We start from the raw sequence: 21,733 nt of genomic DNA on the forward strand, positions 1-21,733 counted from the left end.
GTTGGCTAGGATGTGGAGAAGAGAGAACCCCAATACGCTGTTCGTGGGAATGCAAACTGGTGCAGCCACCATGGGAAGTGGTATGAAATTATGTCAAAAAATAAAAAATAAGGGCAGCCCGGGTGGCTCAGTGGTTTAGCACCTGCCTTCAGCCCAGGCCGTGATCCTGGAGACCCAGGATCGAGTCCCACGTTGGGCTCCCTGCATGGAGCCTGCTTCTCCCTCTGCCTGTGTCTCTGCCTCTCTCTCTCTCTGTGTCTCATGAATAAATAAATAAAATCTTTAAAAAAATTAAATTAAAAAATAAAAAATAGAGCTACCATGTGATCTAGCAATCTCACTTCTAGGTACAGATCCAGAGGATATATATAGGATAAAAAACAAGGTATTAAAAAGATATTGCATTTTCATGTTTACTGCAGCATTATTGGTAATAATCAAGATATTGACATGACTTCAGTGTTCATCAATGATGAATAGAGATATGTACATATATCAGAAGGTATTATTTAACTATGAGAATAAAGGAAATCCTGCACTTGGCAACAACATGGATGGCCCTTGAGTGCTTTATACTAGGTGAGCTAAGTCAGACAGAGAAAGACAAATACTGTATGATACCACTTTTGGTGGAATATAAAAAAGTCAAATTTGTAAAAAACCCCATGATGGTGGTTACTGGGGCTGGAGGGATGAGAGAATTTGGAGATGTTGTTTAAGGGTAGTATAAACTGGCAACTAGTAGATAAGTAAGCCTTGGGAGACCTAATCCACAATAACAATAATCATATTATAATAACTATAAAGTTGCTAAGAGACTAGAACTTAATTGTTCACATAAAAAAAGAAATAACAATTATGTAATGTGAAAGAAGTGTTAGCTAATGCTATGGTCTCAATTATATTGCAACATATAAATGTATCAAAATGTTGTACTCTTTAAATTTACATAATGTTACATATCAATTATATTTCAATTTAAAAAAAGGAGACGGTTTAAAATAAATCATCCCAATTCCACCTTAAAAAGTAAAAAGATGTAAAAGCAATTAAACTCAATGTACAAGGAAGGGAAATAAAAGGCCAGAAATCAATGAAATATTTAACAACAAGGAAAATAAATGACAGAAAAATTAACAAAACCAAAAATAGTAAAGAAAAAGCCAGGAAAACAAAGTTGCTAATATTAGGAATAAAAGAGCACCATAACTACATATCCTACAGATATTAGGAGGATAATAAGTCAATAACATAAACAACTTGGGCAGTAATTTTGGCACCTAGACAAATTCTTTGGGCAACACGACTGCCAGAAATGAACAAGAGAAGAATGACTCAAATACTGCTACATCTATTTTTAAAATTGAATTCATAATCAAAAGAAATGTCTTCACAAAGTCAGATAGGGTCACTGGTAAATTCCATCAAGCACTTAAGTAAGAAACAACAGCAGAGTATGTCAACAGATGAAGGGTCAGCATCTCAGCAGCAGGTCACCGACCTTGGTTGCTGGTGCTACCATGCACATGAGTCCCAATCTCTGTCCTTTTCTTCTGAATTTCAAATTCCAGGGAAGAAATTTAATTAGTTTGGCATGGGCAGGTAGACACGACTAGAAAAACCAAATTGTTGATGGCCAGTACGGGTGGGGATCATGGGTACTTATATAGTACTGACCAGGGCACAGGGACTGACTCAGTTCTGATCATGCTCTTCGAAAAGAGGGGATCTTCCCCAGTCAATCACCCCAGAGCACCTACTGCCCGACTGCAGCCCAGGGTGAGAGATACCCAACTCCTGCAACTGGACAAACATAGTATTGGAAAAAACAACTAGTATCCAAACTCCATACATTCATTGTGTTGTCATCTGAAAAACCAGTCCCAGTCACCGTGAGGCTTCAGGCACAGATAGTATTGATCTAGTAACACATGAGAAGATCAAGTAGTGAAATAAGCCCAAGGAGTACAACCCATAAGGTTGTACCAGGTTTTCTTAACCAGTCCCTAAGCTTATACAATCCTAAAACAAGCAAACAACGTCCTCCCAACCCCTACTGCAACCAAAAAAAATTAACAACAAAACCACTCCCCCCAAAAAAAACCCAATGATCCTTTGGGATCACTACAGAAGTATCTATATTATAATCCCCACTTTCCAGATGGGAAAGGTCACAGTTAGAAAGGGGCAGAGGCCTGACCTCTCTTGCTATAACATCCTGCTATATTGTACCGTATGACTTCTGCCTGCATAGTTTTACTCCTTAAAAGATAATTTTGAGCCCCCTGTGATTTATGTTGGTCTAATCTGGGTGCCATCTGGATGAGAAAGCAATGGGGTGTAGCCAAAGACCAAGAGGTTCCTGCTTTTCCTGTGTTCTTTCATTCCTGGATCCCCCAGATTTTCCTGCTTTGCCTGCCTCCCCATTTTGTTGAGATTTGTTGCATTTACTAATGTTGAAACAAGAACAAAGATCATAAAGCAGAATCGCTGTTCAGTTTGCAAAAGGTGACAGAAAAGGGCAAAAATACATATTTAAAGAGGCTCCTTTTTTAAAAAGTTGAGTGATTATTTCCTCTCAGAATAAAATTATGTAAAATCATTCTCTGCAAGGAGGGGGAAAGACGGCCTTTGGAGAATTAAGCTAAACTAATTTTAGCTCAATTTGCATTTCTAGTACATTAACAACTTCAATTTGGAGTGTGGAGGGGAGGAGAGAGGCTGACCCAATTATGCATCTTAAGAGGGGCCAGACAGAGCTATGCCTGCAGATGCTTACTCAGGCCAGCTGACCTGGGCACAGGGCACAGCATACCTGCATATCTGAATCCAGGTATGCTTCCGGTGCACAGCTTGCAGACGGGTGACATTCCTCCCTCCTCTTCACCCCTCAACTCTGGAGCCAGCTAACCTTCAACTTGAATGCCATGAAGACTCACTTGAGCAGCATGATTCGGTGGACAGAGTGAGGGACTATTCCTTGCCTTGGGCAAGTCACAGCCTCTTTGCTTCCTATTCTTTTCTGTGAAATGGAAACAACTGGTGGTTCTTGTGGAGATTCTGGGTAATCATGTATGCAAAGCACCTGGCACAAGTAGACTTTCAAGAAAGGTAGTATGAGATCATAGAAGATACATACTGATCTCTGCATTCACAGAGCTCTGGAAACCCTTGTCATTTCCTAAGTGATAGAAGCACAAGAAAAATCTTTTGTCCTAATATTTGATCTTTGACTCAGCTTCCTGACACAGGGCTCTTAAAACCCTCACCATATTCTGGGTAATAGGAGTGTCTTTTGTTCTATGAAGTGACTCTAGGTGGACTCTTGGATGGGGCTGATCAGCAGGAAGACAAAGCCATAATTATAGGTTTGGAATTTTCAGCCCTGTCTCTCATTCTCTTAGTAGGGAGAAGGGCTGAAAATGGAAATAATGATCTATCATACCTACGTGATGAAGCCTCCCTTAAAATCCTGAAAGTGGGGTGCCTGGGTGGTTCTGTGGTTGAGCATCTGCCTTTGGCTCAGGGCATGATCCTGGGGCCCTGATGGAGTCCCACATCTAGCTCCCTGCAGAGAGCCTGCATCTCCCTCTGCCTATGTCTCTGCCTCTCTCTGTGTCTCTCATGAATAAATAAATAAAATCTTTAAAAAATAAAATAAAATCCTAAAAGTATGGTGTACCGAGAGCCTCCAGGTTGGTGAACACATTCACATACTGGGAGGTGATGCACCCCCACTGCATGGGGACAAGGCACCTATGCTCAGGACCCTCCCAGGCCTCACCCTGTATATCTTTTTATCTGGCTGTTCACACAGAAGCTGTCAGTAACTGTGACACCCGGGTGGCTCAGCGGTTGAATGCCTGCCTTTGGCTCAGGTGGTAATCCCGGTGTTCAGGATCGAGTCCCATGTCGGGCTCCCTGCAAGGAGCCTGTTTCTTCCTCTGCCTATGTCTCTGCCTCCCTCGCTCTCTCTGTGTCTCTCATGAATAAATAAAATAAAATAAAATAAAATAAAATAAAATAAAATAAAATAAAATAAAATAAAATAAAATAAAAAGAAGCTGTAGGTAGCCTAGGGACCCACTACTTGCAATTGACATCTGAGGTGGGGTGGGAGCAGTCTTTTGGAACTGAACCCTTAACCTGTAGGATTTGATGCTATTTCCAGGTAAATAGTATCTGAATTGAGTTAAATTATAGGACACCACGTTGGCAGCATGAAGGATTGCTTGGTGCGGGAAAAATTCCTCATACTTGGTGAGCAGAAATGTCAGATGTTAAGTGTTTTCTGTGAGTAGTAAAGAAAAACTCACAGGAGGAAACTGTAGGTATTCCCCTATACAGGTAGTTCTGACTATAGCTGAGCCCTACTCATCATCCCATTATCCATCCATCCATCCATCCATCCATCCATCCATCCAGAGATATTGTCAATGGGAAGTGGTTTGAAACAGATGACAGGTATAACCTGAAGTTCTAGAAGTTGATGGGTTCCTGGAAAGTCTTTCTTACTCCCAAGTTGTGTAAATCAAGGGAAATGCAAGATGCACCTGGTACTCTTGCTATTTGTAAAAAGATACATAAAGAAAACCATAAAGCAAAGACTTGGCTCTTCAAATCTCTGATTTATAAGCAGGCTTTCACACAGAATAAAAGGCCCTCAAGATGGAAAGGAACTCAGTGCTCTGTTCTCCTGAGAGGCTGTGGATGCAGAGGAAAAAATATACCCGTTATGTGGTTTCACATAGACTGAAATGAGACAAATAAATACCCCTCATTTTTTTACCCCTAGTTTTTATGAATCCCTTCTACCTTTTTAATAGTGAACTTTGTCAAAGTGATTTAAAACTATGCACAACACCAAAAATCAATTATTAGGGGAAAGTTTTCCTCCTTCAAAATTTATTTCTTCCTTATTTCTAATCTTTAGCATAACATTTTTCCTCTCTGGGTCTAATAACCAAACGTATGATATAACGCAAACTCAAAAGATGGGAAAATCTGAATCGGATTCCCAGCTCCACTATTTAACTTCTCTGGCCTTTATTTTCCTATCTACAGAACGGGGGACCTAATCCCACATAGTTGGTGGTGCTGTTGGTGTAACTGGTGTGCCAAGCAAGCATGATGGTGCACTGTGATCAAAAGGCACTTGGTTATTCTTACACCCTTTAAACTTGATTCCCAGGGCTAGGGGTGGGGTGAGGGGGAGAGACGGTGCTGTCCCCCACATGTGACTGACAAATCCCACAGGCCCAGGCCTACTTTGCTCACACTTAGTTGACAGTCTAAAGGCTATGAATAGAGCTGCAATTCAGCAATGACACAGTGCAGTTCTTTTTAATGATCCAGAACTCTGAATGTGACTTAGCTTTGCATCTTCCCTTTCCAAGCTCAGGCCTACTTCCATGAACAGTGGGGAGGGAAAGGCTGTCTTTCTGCTCTTTCTTCTCTCCCAGTTCACCTACTCAGGAGCTGCTCTTTGGGATCTGCTGGGCAGGTTCAGAGAAGGGCAAGTGGAACCTAGGTAAGAGAAGAGGACAGTTCTCACTTAGCACGTGACTTTGCACTCCAGCCCTGGAGGTGGGTAAGACATCAGGAAAAATATCCTGAAGGTCTAAGAGTCCCTCTACACCCTCCTCATTAGGCTTGAGGCTAGAAGGTGACATCCCACTCTCTTTATGAATCTTCTATCAATTTTTCATAATTTCAAACCAGATAAGGGGGCTGGTAGACATAGAATAGGTTCTCCTTCATTCCTTTTTACATCCTGGATGTCCAGAAATCTCTCTCACACTGGCTCATAACCAGCATATGGATACCTTTGAAAACTGCACCAAAAGAGTCTCCTTTTAACATCTTGTCAAGTAAAGATAAAAATAATATGTCTCACATGTACGGTTTATAGTAGGTGCTCAATAAATTATTGACAATGTAGAATCCTTATTAATAAATTATTTCTCACATCTGGCAGATGAGAAGGGACTTTCTGGGAAAATCTCAACAGGTGCCTATTTTCGGTGTATCAGAATGCTTCTCTAAAAATGCTCTGTATCAACCAATTTACATTTCCCAAAGCCAAATTCTTGTTAATTATTCAACGTTTTAATATATGCCACAAGTAAAACCACACGCTTTAGAATTAAAAACTCTGTTCAAAAACATCCTGGGGTTGGCACATCCAATGGTTGTTGGTAATGTTCCAGAACCAGAATTAAAACAAAACACTCCACTGTGGGTTTGAGGTTCCTTTAAAAAAAAAAAAATGTCACTTTCTCAAGCTTGAAAATATTTATTCTGCAGATTTAAATAATGGTTCAGAAATCCCACTGAAAATCTACCTCCATCAGCTCTTTGGAAAAATATAGTATAGATATAATTCTGGTTTTATCACCTTTGAGCTTGGCAGAAAAACAAGCTGGACTATTTTTCCAGGCAACCAAATCAATCAAAAAACATGAACCTTCCAGGAAACCTGAGACTTCTAATTACCCAGACCCCGTGTTTGTGCATATACCATGTGTGCGTGGTTTGTTTGCATCCTGCCCTCTGTGAGCTGTGGGCATTGAGGTTCCCCTGCTGAGAAAGCTGGATGTTATGTTTTTCTCCTGGCAACTTCATGCAATCAAAGCCCATTGCAATCTGGCTGACTCCCACAGAAAACAGCACCTCTTCCAAAGCTGGAGGCCGCTTCAGTAGTCAAAGGGAACTGAGATGCAAATGCCTTTTTCTCAGCTGAGCAGGACCCTTTTGTTAACCCTCTGAGGACTTGGGTAATTCCCTTAGGTTATTTGGCTCTGAAACTCACTTTCCTATGTCAGGTCAACTGCAACCTCAGCCCCCTCCTCCGCCCCTGCCCCCTCTCCCTGCTTCCTTACCCCCATCTCCAGCGGTGCTCTTTGCTCCTTGTCTGACACACTTGGCAGGCTCCTTGGCCTCTGCCTGTTCTCACTGATCTTGCCAGCACCACCCCACTCCACCACCAATACTAGCTATTTTCTAAACTACTGAAGCCCTCATTCCCCTCCCTACCCCCACCAACTTCCCATCACTGCAGGATTCAAGCAGAGACTAGGTGACTACTTAAAGGGATTGTCACACAGAAAGGAGTTGCTTAAAGCGTCATGGAGAATCTGTGTATTGAGTGATGAATGCCTGCACCATGAGGCTCAAAGAGATGGATTAATTTGCCTCAATGAACATGGCTAGGACAAAGCCCTCTGACCCAGCTTTCCTGCCTTGGGCAAGTGCTCTTCATTCTGTGTATCACCAGCCTAGGAGTCAAGAGGGTCTCCTTCACATGGGTCATTTCTCCCCTAAGCAGCTTTTACATGCATCTATCACTACTGTTCTCAAGGGGACCTTCTAGACTAGACTGGGTGCCCTCACATCCTTCCATCAGAACTCACTCTGAAGTAGACCCTCACGGAAGAAACCTAGTAATGTTGGGTGAAGAAATATAAGGAGGGTGCCAAAAAATACACAGAGGCTGATCCTACTCCAGTGCATCCCAGAGAATGCACATCAGATTACTAGTAGCAGGTACTCTTCAGATATAGTGCTATGATATGTAGAGGAAGGCGTGTTTAACTCTTACTTTTTGCAATTCCATTATTTAATTTTTTTTAATTTAGTGGTTACTCTACACTTTACAATATGCATTTATAACCAATCTCAGTCCATCTTCAAATAACATAATATTGCTATTAATACCGTATAACAAAATATTGCCAATACCTTCCTCTGATCCCTCATAATACTGCTGTTATTCATTTCACTTATCCACATGCTATAATCATCCAATACATTGTTGCTACTATTACATTAAACAGTTATCTCTAGCTCAATTAAGGATAATAAAATATTTTATTTTAATCTTTATTCTTTCTCTGATGCTCTACTTTTCTTGATGCAGACCCAAACTTCTGACCTGAATAATTTTCTTTCTCCCTGAAGGATTTCTTTTAACATTTCTTACAGGGCCGTTCCGCTGGTGATTAATTCCCCAGTATTTTTGTTTGTCTGTAAGCCTTTATTTCTCTTTCACTTTTGAAGGATAATCTTGCTGGGTATATAATTCCAGGTTGGTGGGATTTTTTTTCTCAAGACTAGATATTTCAATACATTCTCTTTTCTATTGCATGGTTGCATCGTTTCTGATGAGAAGTCTACTGTAATTTTTATTCTTGTCCCTTTATAAGTAAGAGGTGTCCCTCTCCTGGCTTGTTTCAAGAATTTCTTTCTGAAAAAAAAAATTCTTTTTGTCCTTGGTCATTTGAAGTTTGAACATGATAGCATTAATAATGTAGATATCTCTTCTCCAGGTATTCCAGTTATGTGTTATCTGGCATATCCAATTAGGTCGTGTCTTTTGATATCCTGCAATTTTAAGGTGTTCTGTGAGGGTTATTTTTTCCCTCTTTCTGCTATTTTTCTCCTTGCATTTCAGTTTGGGAAATTTTTATTAACCTATATTTGAGTTCACTGATTCTTTTCTCAACCATATCTAATTGGTTAAAGTTATTCGAAGCGTTCTTCATTACTATTACGGTTGGTTTTTTTCTTACATTTCATTTGATTATTTCTTAGGATTTCCATCTCTCTGCTTACCTTACCCATCTGTTCTTGTACGTTGTCTACTTTTTCCATTACAACCTCTAACATATTAATCATAGTTATTTTAAATTGGTGCTTTGATAATTCCAACATCTGTAACATATCTGAATCTGGTTCTGATGATTACTTTGGCTCTGCAGACTGTGTTTTTCTCTTGACTTTTGTCATGCCTGACTATTTTTTTTGTCAAAGGCTGGACATGATGTATTGAGTAATAGGAATGGAAGGAAAATAGGGTTTTAGTGTGACGTTTTACATTAATCTGTCTAGGAATTGGCCTCTGTTTAATATTTGTTGTAGCAATAAGTGCCAGAACCTTCAAACTCCTCTAGGGTCCCTGTGCTTGTCTTTAGGTTTCCCTAAAAACTCCTCCTTCAATTGAATCCATATGTTGCCATTCTTTCAGATGTATTTCACTGTCATTATACTGGTATCGTGTTAATGAGGCAGTAAGATGTGGTAAGGGTGCGGTAAAGAAGGGAAGCATTCTAATCTTATAATTAAATTTCAGTCATTTAGCAAGCCCTTATCCCTGGACTGTGACCTTCACAGTGCTTCTTAGTCTCTTTCCATCCCCCCACCACCCTGAGTAACATAGCAAGGCTACAGCAAGCTGGAGGCTAAAAATGACCTTCCCTCAGGTGGAATAAGGGCCTGGTAAAGTCTATTTCCTTTTTGTGTAGGCCTTTATGATGCAGGATACTCTGGCATATTTCTAAATGGTTACTTTTCTCCTCCCCCTGCCAGAGCTACAAGGAGATAATTCTTGGATTTTCACTGAGAGAAGCTGCTGGAGTTACTAGAGGTAAGACCCATGAAAATGTGACACTCCACCAAAACTCTGGACACCAGGAGTTTCTCTCTCTCTCTCTCTCTCTTTTAAGATTTTATTCATTTACTCATAAGAGACACAGATAGAGAGTGAGGCAGAGACAGAGGCAGAGGGAGAAGAAGCAGGCTCCATGCAGGGAGCCCGATGTGGGACTCGATCCCAGGTCTCCAAGATCATGCCCTGGGCTGAAGGCAGGTGCTAAACTGCTGAGACACCCAGAGATCCCAGAGTTTCTCACTCTCAAACTACCCCACATTCAGCTGTCAGAAATAAATCAAAATTACCATTTAATATTCTCATTAGTTTTTAGCCACAGGGGGTTTCCTGCTTCAGGTAAATAGATCTTGGCTCTGACTCTGAATTTATCTGTCTCTCTACATTTTAGGGCGGCCATTTGCCTTGTGACCTCAATTTTCTAGTGGGGCCAGGAAAAATCATTGATTTCAGTTTGTGTAGCTTTTATCCTATCATAAAGATGGGAACAACAACCTCTCAGTTCTTTACATGTTGGAGCTGAAGCTGGAAGTCTATTATATAATTTTTAACAAAGAGTTTCACTGTTGTAATTAAAGAAAAACTTGAAAAATAAGACATCCTTTTTTAGGGTTCTATCTTTGGCCTTGAGTAATTTTCTTCTTAGTTTAGCAAGGAGTTATACCTGCAAACCTTTTTATTTTATTTTTTTAAACCTTTTTAATCCTAATAGAAATTACCAATAAAATCATTGTCTCACATAGGAGTAAAGACTATCCTCCTTTCTAAGCCCTGGGGCAACCAAATCTAGCCTTAGACAAGCTTCCTGCATACAGTTGGCAAGCCAACACGAAGGCAAGAGATTATAGAAATTCAAGAAATGTCTCCCAATCTTCCCTTCTCCCGGGAGATCCCAATCCCTATAACGGGGGACATGGTCCTTCCTAATAGAAGGACAGCTATGATTTCTTTTCCAAAGGCTCATGGATGAGAGAGCTCAGTGACAAGTCTACACTGAGGTATAAATGGTTGATAGTGGATATCTTCCTAAAAGCAGTCTCTTCTAAGATGGAAGAAGAGCTGTGCAAGCATGGAGGGCTTGCATAAAGAGGGGTGATGCAGTCACATGGAGGTCAGGAGAGGGAGAAAACCACAGCACCTTCCCCTACCCCTATCCTACTGCTAGCTCTGAGGACTCCACTCTTCCCTCTCTCTGAGCTAAACTTGGCCAAGGCCAGCAAAATAGTACAGATTACATGACAGTACACTGAGAATGGTCATATAGCACTAGGGTACTGTAATAGTTGTGACACTTGGGAAACTCCTTGGTGCTGCTGGGTATGGGCATCCTGGTGGGGGTACTGGGTGCCTCTATACAACTGGATGAGTGTGGAAGTCTAAGCATCTCACTTGACCTTGTTATTGGCAGTGGGTCTGCAGTTTTCTCTGTCGTGTTTAGCTGGAATAGAGAAGCTGCTGTCTAAAAGTTTTCTGTCTTGCTAGGCTCCCACCCCTCTGGTGCCTAGGTCTTCCTTGGGGCTTTTGATGTCTATGTCCAGTGATGTTTCCAAATTGCTGATCTCATCAGCTCAAGTCTGGGATGTATGAGGCAAACAAAACAAAACTCTAGGGGACTCTCTACCCAGCCTATTCCTTGGGTCCTGAGGTTCCTAGTCAGTCTGTCTTCTTCTCTCCATTTTTTAGGAGTTTTTTAGAAGTCTTTCTAGGCTGGTTTTATATACCATATCTAGGGGTTTTAATTGTATTTAATGGGAGAAATAAGCAAAGTGTATCTATTCCATCCTCTCAAAGGCAGAACTCTGCCCTCTTTGTTTTGTCACCTGCTTTCAATGCAACATCTTTTCATGCAAATAAATATATTTCATATTATCATTTTGATGGTGGTGTCTTATTCCATGGCACCGATATATATTGTTTTAATTAAGTCAACTATCTGTGGTTGGACTTGCAGAGTTTCTGCTCCCCTAACACATTTCTTCTATATGAATAGCACCAAGTAGCTAAACATTTGTCCTTATTCTTAACTATTCGCATTGGCTAAATTTCTGAACACTGGCACTGTAACCTAAAGTGTACATACATGTTAACACTTCTAAAAAGTGCAATTGATTCTCTCCAGAGAGCAGAAAGTTTACAGCAGATTATGCAACTGTTTGTACCTGGTTTGTATATGTAGCCCTCCATACCTTCAATATCACTGAGTATTATTTTTTTAATTGGCAATCCAGTAAGTTATAAATGGTGTATCACATTTCAAAAATTACCTTTATTTAGTTACTTGTGAGATTTGAGAGCAATAAAGGTGTCTATTGGTACATCTCTAGGCAGTATGAGGAAAGATTGAAAGCTTAAAAGGGTTCCTTAAAAGGGTAGAGTCAAGTCAGGGCAGCTTGTGAACACCACTGCAGTGTAGCAGCCAGTGGGCAGGACCAGTGACCAGGCCAAATTGAGAGAGGCAGAGGAAAGGGAAGTAGGAGGACAGCTCTCATTTGATAGGACAACAGAACAGGTTTTCTCTGTAATTCAAGAGGTCATTTAATTTCTCAGGAATTCTTGGGCCTGTTTCCTAATGACCTGCCATCTATCAGAAATGGGTAGTTGTTATCACAGTGAATGGATTGAAAGCCCGATGTAATTGTTGCTCTGTAACTACTGGCCTTATAATCTATAAATGAGTACAAGCACACACGCACACACACACAGCCCTGGCCTGTTTTAAACCTGGTCTTCCGATCCATGCCACATTTAGTCTCTATCAGACTATAATTAGCTTATGTTACAGTTGGGCTGTAATGACAGTCACATAGTATGAGTGTAAGATGATAGGGTTTGAGCCTGATAGAAAGAGGGAGAGCTTTCTTCTTAGCAGGTCTCAAAAACTGCTTAGATTTCACCACTGATCATTCTGCTGCTCAATAACTGAATGTGAACAATAGTGATTTGCATTTGTTTGCAAGGGATTTTTTTTTTTTTTTTTTTTGAGAGAGAAAGAGAGAGAGAAAGAGCTGGGGGATGATCAGTTGACTGCCAGAGCCTTCTGTTTCAGTTCAGAGTTGATGAGGAGCCCAAACTGGCAGATTTAGCACTCTGATCCCTTGTATTTAATTATTCTTTTATTTCTGTAGGTAATTATGGCCTTTTCCCCCTGAGGAAAAGAAAAAAAAAATATGGCCTTTTCCCCTGAGGGAGAGAGAATCCCAAGCAGACTCCTTGTCCAGTGCAGAGCCTGACTTGGGGCTGGATCCAATGACTCCGAGATCACCACCTGAGCTGAAACCAAGAGTAGGCCGCCCAACCAACTGTGCTGCCCAGGCACCCCTGTTTGCAAGGTATTTCTAACTGTAAGTCCTTAAAGGCAGGAACTCTGCAGATACCCTACTTGCCAAAATCTGAACTAATGACCACCTCATGTCACTGCTCCATTTCAATTTGCTGAATTGGTATACACTGAATTGTATTTCATTAAGTTGATTTGTCTAGAATCTGGCAGAAAGGAGACCCCCTGTGCTGGTGATGGAAGGCATCCCAGGATAACTAGTACCCAGTGCCTTAAAAGCACACTTGCTTCTTCAGGCTGTTTCATCTGGAGCCATAGGATTTCATCAAACGGATTAGGTCTGGCATGCTGAGGGGCAATCTGATACTTAGGAGTACAGAACATGAGACTTCACACAAAGATGCACTCACTCCTCAACTTACTGCCACAGAATTGGATCCCGCACACACAGACATTTTCATTAATTCCATTTTGTCCAATTCCCATCAATAAAAGGGAAAGGTGCATTTATAGTTGTATGCATTGCATCATATAGTTTATTCCTGACAGGAAATACTTCCATTTTGATGAGGCAATAATGAAAACGGAATATGACAGGTACAATCACACCGTTGATGACACCTTTGGAGTAATTGTACACAGAGTAGTTTCTGGTAGCTTCTGGCTTGGTTTCAAAGCTCCTTTACCACTCACACACTGCCAGTGCCAAGCACAGGAATGCATGTTCCTATAATGATACAACCTCTAGCTCTGCCTCTCTGTGTCTCTGCAGCTGAGCTGGCACAGGGCCAGCTGAAGGATTCCTGAAGGCATTGTGACCTGCTTTTCAAAGCTGGCACCTAGGTGCAGTGGGAGCTCATGTTTCCTGATTCCTGCCCAAACAAGGCCAGCCATGGGACCCAGAATATCCATTCTGCAAGCAAAGTATGCAGGACACTGAGGTATGCAGCCCCACCCTATTCGTCATCCTAGAAGTTACCAGAGATTTGTACTTGGGGTTGCTGATCACTGCTCAGCTGTCATTTCTAAAGCTGGCACTGGAACCCCAGAACCCAGATGAGGGGGAAATAGATTCTTTATCCCATGACCTCCACCTTCACCAGGTATTGATCATTTTACAGCTATGGACACTAAGTTCAGCGGGATCTAGCTCACAGTGGCACAGCCAGTGAATGTCAGGGGAGGGAACTAGGTATAGGCATTTGCCACTGTGGTCCCCCCAACTCCCTTGTCTGCACCTTGACAATTTTTCACGTTACCAGCCCTGCCATTCCCAAACTTCTCACCTTACTACATTCCTTTCCAGCTAATGGCACACATGGGACTCAGATCCCACCACCTGGATGCACACAAGCCTAGATTCAGAAGTGCATGCACTAAGAAGTCCTCAAGCCAATGTGTGGGCACTGCAATGGTGAACATTCTGGGGTCTCGTCCTGAGTGAGGGTAGCGTGGTTGTGGTGCTTTCACTGTGGCAGCTCCTTGGTGCTGATCTGGACTGTGCAGCTTCAGAGCTTGCTGAGACTTTCCAGATTCTGGAACCCACCTAATACCTTTAAATAAATTCTTTTCTTGCTTAAAATAGCAAGAGTTTACTTCGTTATTTGCAACAAGAAACCCAAGATTTATGATTCCCAAAGTCAGAGCTTTTTTTCTTGATGCATAATCAAGTATTAACTTTAAAGTCACAGCTTATTAACCCTCTCCCTTTTTCCATACATAACCGAAAGTAAAGAACAGAGGGCACCTGGAAAGAGAAGCTTGGATCCTGGGACTGTCAGAATGGATAGCGGCAGGTGGGTGACAGAAAAGTCCAGGGGACTGCATCCCACAAAGGGGAAGCAGGAGAGGTGGAAAGCCAAACAGAATCGGGAGGGGCAACAGACAAGAATACACATTTACTGAGCAACAACTTTGTGCCAGGACACATTATCAACACAGCAAAATCAAAAACAAGTATCTAAGATAGGTATTCACACCATTTCTTATCTCCTGCTTTCTAAGGAGGGTTCTTTGAATTCTTCAGCTCCTAAATTCTTTTTGTGGGAACAGGTCTAATGAAAAAGCCAAAGAAATGCCTCAGAGTTACGTGTGGAAGAAAGAAGAGGTACAGAAAGGGAAAGGAGCAGATTACAGGCTGGTAGTAGGAGGGAGGGCAACAGAAGTGAGAAGTTAAAGAGAGAAGTACCATGATGAGGGAGACGCTGGGAGAAGGTGACATTTTAGGAAGGTTAGGGCAGATTTGCTCCCCTTGTCTGATATAAAACCCCTTCCCTTGCTCTTTCTTTCAAGAGCCTTCAGAAAGTCTCCCACTACTCTTCAAGAGTTTTAGTATGCATTTGCTACTCTTTTGGAAGCATTACTATTTTGGGACCAGTCTTAAGAAGTAACAGATGCATTTTCTCATGTGACCTTCATTAATAGCCTGTGAGAGGAACACTATTATTATTTTATTTCTCAGCTCCAGAACCTGAAGATCAGAGAGGTTGTATGGCTTACGCAGAGTCACACAGCTCTCTACGTGGTAAGACTGGGATTTGAATCCAGACCAAAAGGATTCCAATACTCTTGCAGAGAGGAAGGTGGAAGTGACAATATGTTGACATCACAATCCGTCCATTTGCTTGCTGGGGCTGGTCACATGGATTTGGGAATTCCTGCACTAATATAGGGGTCTGCCAATTACTTAGATCCATAACGTTAAATAAACCCAAAAAACTATGAAATCCTACACAACAACTATTCCCACAGCCTAAGGACAAGCCTAAATTATTCAGAAAATAGAAATTAATTAAATAGCAAGGATATGGGGATCCCTGGGTGGCTCAGCAGTTTGGCGCCTGCCTTTGGCACAGGGCACGATCCTGAAGTCCCAGGATCGAGTCCCACGTCAGGCTCATGGCATGGAGCCTGCTTCTCCCTCCTCCTGTGTCTCTGCCTCTCTCTCTCTCTCTCTCTCTCTCTCTCTCTCTCTCTATCATATATAAATAAATAAATCTTTTAAATAAATAAATAAATAAATAAATAAATAAATAAATAAATAATAAAAATAAACAGCAAGGATAAAACATGTATGCTATACCCCCTTGGTCTGCTAGGAATACAACTCATTTCTGAAGATAATTCAGTTAGTATGCACTTTTAAAAAGTTTAAATGCAATTACCACATGCTTGTTTATATCCATACAGACCACAAATTGATGACACGGCAGGAAAGTCACCATTGTGTCATAATTTTCATCTAATGTGCTAGTACCAGGCCTGGGAGAAACTAATTGCTTTGCACTGTGTAAGAGCATCACAGAGCCTTGCTTTTATCCTGGCCACACCCCTAAGAGGTGAATACCATTAGTCACAGCTTATAAATGATTCACTGGGGCTGCAGATGTGTAAGTGATCAGCTCACTCACTCAACTTTTGGTTTTAGTGAGGAGACCATAGGTCCCAGCCCTAAAGATGGGCTCAGTTTATACTTGTTATTGCAGAGGAACTAATTAAAGTGCCTCCCTTCATTCTCATAATTCTCCCCTTTTATGTGACAATTTGTAAGGTCAGTAGTGGCAACACTGCAGTGAACCCAGGTCAGACTGACCATGGCTCGTGGTCACGGGGCTCTACAGGTCGACATAGGGCACATTTCCATGAAGCAGGGCCTGACCATATAGACCCTTACTCAGTGAGTCTCGAGTGGTCCCAAAAGTCCATTTTAACTGAGATCCCCCAGGTGATTCCATTGCTGATGGTTGGAGGGCTGTGTTTTGTGAGAGACTCTCCTTTTATCTTATAGATTACTTTGTGGGGGCTGCCATAACAAGATACTACAGACTGGTTGGCTTCAACAACAGAGGTTTATTTTCTCAGTTTCCGATGCTGGAAGTCCAAGACCAAGGTGTTGGCAGGGTTGAGTCTTCTGAGACCTCTCTTCTTAGCTTGCAGATGGCCTTCTCACCATGTCCTTACGTGGCCTTTCCTCTGTGCATCAGCATCCCTGGTGTCTCTCTGTGTCCAAATTTCCTTTTCTTATGAGGACACCAGACTGATTGGATTAGAGCCCACCCCAAAGGCCTATTTTTAACTTCATGACTTCTTAAAGTCCCCATCTCTAAATATACTCACATTCTGAGGTCCTGGGAGTTTGGACTTCAACATACAAGTTTAGGGGGAGACAATTCATCCCATAACACCTTACTAGGTACAGAAAATGGTAATGGAGGAAAACTGTAAAATCTTCTTTTCTGGGGGCCTTTAGAAGTAAAGCAAAATCACACCTGTGAGAAACAGGTATGAGCCAGGTACAAGGAGAGACCCTGTTAATTCCATCACTGCCACTGGTTTGAAACAGCATCTGAAGCTGTGAACATACTTTGGCCAACTAGTGTGAGTTCTAGAGGCAGCTGGGAAGAGATTTTTTTTTTTTTTTTTTTGGCCCTGACCACCAGCACCCTGCCTTCCTCATCCCCAACTGGGTAAAACAGAGTAGGAAAATCGACTTCCAATGCTAGAAGGTGTGAATGGGTGGCAAGTCAGATGCAATTTGGATTAGCCTGCATGGCAGACAATGCTATTTTTGTACTCCAATGAGATTTCAACTCTTCCTTCCTGACGGAGGTTACCAGAACTACAAAGGCAAGAGACCTCTTGTGTAGTTGGGATCTGGGCAAACAGCTGAATTCTGGTCAACAGGAAACAAAGAGAAATGTGTTAGCTGGTTTCTGGAAAAGAATTCCTCTGGTTAACACAGAATATTAAATAGAAGCCCCATGCTGCCTGCCTAGGACATGATTATCTGTAGATGCAATGCATGGCACTATGGCTGCCATCTGTGACCTCAGGAAGAAGTGCCCTCAAGAGGCTGACCCGGAGCCCTCACCCGTGAACCAACACTGGAATCACCCACCTCCAGACTTACCAGGTGAAGCAGTGAATAGTCCAGTTGCTGAACATCTTTTAGTAGCGTTTCTGCTACTTGTAAGCAAACTCTCTTATCTGATACAAGGAAAAGGACTCCAGACTTTATGTTTTAAAGTGATAATAGTTATTTGAAAATTAGCATATATTGCGTTTATGACAAAAACCATAAGCAGAGATAAAACTGTATACAGAAATCAATCTTAGAAGATTGTACTCAATATAACTATTTTTAATAATCCCGGTTTATGTTCTAGTTTATATCCTTTTTCCAGGCATATATACATATATGTATTCTACAAAAATGGCATCATATTCTGCTCCTTGTTTCTTAATCTGTTTTGTGTCTGTGCCTAATAGTATATGATGATGTTCTTTTCACATTTTTGATGGTGGCAAAGCATTGCATGTATGTACCATAATTTAAGTGATCTTACAAGGACATCATTTATAGTTTTGTTTTTTTTTAGATTTATTTTTTATTGGTGTTCAATTTACTAACATACAGAATAACCCCCAGTGCCCGTCACCCATTCACTCCCACCCCCCGCCCTCCTCCCCTTCCAACACCCCTAGTTCGTTTCCCAGAGTTAGCAGTCTTTACGTTCTGTCTCCCTTTCTGATATTTCCCACACATTTCTTCCCCCTTCCCTTATATTCCCTTTCACTATTATTTATATTCCCCAAATGAATGAGAACATATAATGTTTGTCCTTCTCCGACTGACTTACTTCACTCAGCATAATACCCTCCAGTTCCATCCACGTTGAAGCAAATGGTGGGTATTTGTCATTTCTAATAGCTGAGTAATATTCCATTGTATACATAAACCACATCTTCTTTATCCATTCATCTTTCGTTGGACACCGAGGCTCCTTCCACAGTTTGGCTATTGTGGCCATTGCTGCTATATAACTGCTACTATAAATATTATGATAAATGTCTTAGGTATATAAATTTGCTCATTTGACTGAGTACTTTCATAGGATAAATTCAGAAAATGCTACCTGAATCAAAAGGTACCATATAATACCTTTAAGGATTTGGGTCTGAATTATAAAATTGTTCTCCAGGAAGGCTGTAGCACTGTCTTCTCTCACAAAATAAGACACCTTCTCCAATGTGGGATGCTATTCTTTGAAGTACTGCCAATCTGATAAACCGAAAAAGAAAATTTATCTGATTTTTTGGTAGGCTTTTGATTGCCAAATAAAGGTGGACATTTTGGCTTCTTGTTGAATGCTTGGCTATCTCACAGCAAAGGAAATTTCTTTCTATTTTAGTCAAACACAGGCTCAAGAGGCCCCTGAGCACCTGCCATGACAGCCAGCAGCCCTCACTCACTCTCCCCAGTTGATTACAGGACTCAGTATGTCTGGTGGAGGAAATTCTCCTAGTCTCCCTTGGTGACAGCCCATTATTCAAGCAATAGCGTGGCCCCACCCCGGCCTCTTTTTAAACATAGCAACTTGTCCTCCATTGGCTAATTTCAACCCTGGCTGCACATCAGAATTATCTAGGCAGGTGGTTTTTTTTTTTTTCTTTTTTTACTTTAATATACATTTTATTTTCCTTCATAAGTAGGTAACATATGACTCACAACAAAAAAATTCAAAGGGGTATTCAGTTAAGTCTTCCTCTGTAGCCCGAGACACTCTGTTATCTTACCCAGGTGCAACCCATGTCACGAGATTTTTGTGGATGCTTCCAGAGATATGAGTAGATTTTAAGAAGCACCCCTTCTGGGTCCCCATGCAAGGTATTCTTTATCAGAATTTCCAGGATGGAGACTCTGAAAACTTAAAATTCTCTCTTTAAACCCTGCAACATTGTTGGGTTATAGTCAGCATTTAAAACGACTACCTTGGGCAGCCCTGGTGGCGCAGCGTTTAGTGCCACCTGCAGCCTGGGGCGTGATCCTGGACCCGGGATTGAGTCCCACATCAGGCTCCCTGCATGGAGCCTGCTTCTCCCTCTGCCTGTGTCTCTGCCTTTCTCTTTCTGTGTCTCTATGAATAAATAAAATAAAAAATCTTTAAAAAATAAATAAATAAAACCACTACATTAATATGTCATTTGTTCATTCATTGAACACATTTATTGAGCATGCTTTTTTTTGTCACACTATGCTTGGTGCCCAGGGACAGCAGTGAACCAAAGTCATTACTCTTGTGGAGCTTAGATAATAATATGGGAGAAAGACAGAAATTATCAGAATTATCTGTAATTATCAGAAAATGAGACATTCCATGATGAAAACAAGTCTTCTAATGGCTTGTATCTCAACCTGAACCTCCTTTGTCCCCTTGGAGATTTTTCTTAGTCTCTCCACTGGAAAGCAGGGAGAAGATAGGAAGAAAAAGGAAGCAAAATGTGTCAGGCAACTCAATTACTCCCAGAGCCCAAATTCTGAATGAGCTTGAAGCTTCTGCCCAAAGTCCTTCCTGTGTATGTTCACTTCCCTTCATGAGCACAGGACATTGAATTCCTCATAAAGGCTTAGAAATAATTCTGAGAAATGTTAACTTGCCCATTACTCCAAAATAAAAAGTCTGATTCCTTCTTTTTTCTTGCAATCCACTAAGGCCTACACTAAAGCATTGCAGAGCCCCCACACAGCCAGCTGACTTCTGAGAACTGGGGATGTCTCTTTCAGAGCTAGAGTAATACCAAATGCCTCTCAAAGAGAAAGATGGTTAGAAGTCTCCTTGACCTTGACACTTAAAATATTCAGTTCAGTTCAAAAACAAAAAAATTCTGTTATTGACATGTTCCATGTCTTGTGGTAGGTACCATCATTATCCTGTTTAAAATACAAGGAAGAAGGGACACCAGGGTGGCTCAGCAGTTGGGCACCTGCCTTGGGCTCAGATCATTGATCTTGGGATCTGGGATCGAGTCCTGCATTGGATGGGCCCCCAGCGAGGAGCCTGGCCTGCTTCTCCCTCTGCCTGTGTCTCTTTCTCTCTCTCTCAGTCTGTGTCTCTCATGAATAGATAAATAAATCTTTAAAAAATAAAATAAAATAAAATATAGGGGAGAAACCCAGGCTCAGAGAGGTTAGGTAACTTACCAAAGTCACCTTGAATTCAGATCTAGGTTTGCTGATGTCAGAACTTGGTATGTTCCCCAAAGGTTTACCTCAGAAGTTAAATGAGTTGATCCATGAGCACCTGGCTGGCTCAGTTAGGAGACCATATGCCTCGATTTTCGGGTTGTGAGTTCAAGCCCCATGTTGGGGGTAGATTTATTTAAAAAAAATCACAAAGCCTCATTTCAAATCTCTGTATTCTGTACCACCCCACAGTACCTACACCTAAAAGGGAATAAATCTTTAAAAAAAATTGAATAAGATGATCCATATATTGTGTTTGACATAATATCTGATAAATGGTTAAGACCTATTTCATTCTGTGGAAGCTACTTCCTTCTTCTTTTTCTTTTTCTTCTTCTTCTCCCCACCCTCCTACCTCCCTCCTTCTCCTCCTTGTTAATTGACTAGACTCTTCACGATGGCAGCTATGGGCTCAAGTCCACCATATTTTTTTTGAACCAAACTAATGAGAAGGAATGAGGCAGGGAAGAATGAAAACACATGGTTGGGGCTGGAATTCACCTGCCTGCTGCAAGCTGAGGATTCAAAGAACCTTTCTGGTACCCTGGAGCCATATCATGAGAAGTTCCTGATTCAGCCTGCATTATTGGTGCCTCAAAAACCTGCATTTTCTCCTCCAATTGACCATGAAGCACTGGAGGACTTACTCCTATTTGTATTCTGAGTACCTGGAATGATGTCTGGCTCATAGCAGGTACTATAAATTGAATAAAGAAACAACTGGATGAGCTGCTTGACTATCCAGCTTCCTCTTCTCCAAATCTGGACTCAATCCTTGTGTCTTCAGTCACTATTCATTTTGCATTTTTCCCTGCCAGATGCTGTATTGGATGTTTTTAGACTTATTTTTGTCCTTAATTCTCACACTAGTCATTGAGGTTGGAAATATTACCCTCACTTTACACCTGTGGAAAGTGAGGCTCGTGGTGTGTAAGTGGCGGTAACACTGTTCTGAAGCACTGAGGCAGCTCTGGTTTTGCTCCATCTT

General features: G+C 41.4%; 1 long non-coding RNA gene across 1 annotated transcript; it reads left to right on the forward strand.

Moving 5' to 3' along the window:
- The first annotated feature begins 13,416 nt into the window (after nt 1-13,416).
- On the forward strand, nt 13,417-14,306 carry LOC140603804 (uncharacterized). Its single transcript, XR_012006782.1, has 2 exons — nt 13,417-13,663; nt 14,029-14,306. It is a non-coding gene; the product is annotated as an uncharacterized lncRNA (long non-coding RNA).
- The last annotated feature ends 7,427 nt before the right edge of the window (nt 14,307-21,733 follow it).

The sequence above is a fragment of the Canis lupus genome, chromosome 14 (assembly GCF_048164855.1).
Source record: "Canis lupus baileyi chromosome 14, mCanLup2.hap1, whole genome shotgun sequence".
Classification (NCBI taxonomy): domain Eukaryota; kingdom Metazoa; phylum Chordata; class Mammalia; order Carnivora; family Canidae; genus Canis; species Canis lupus.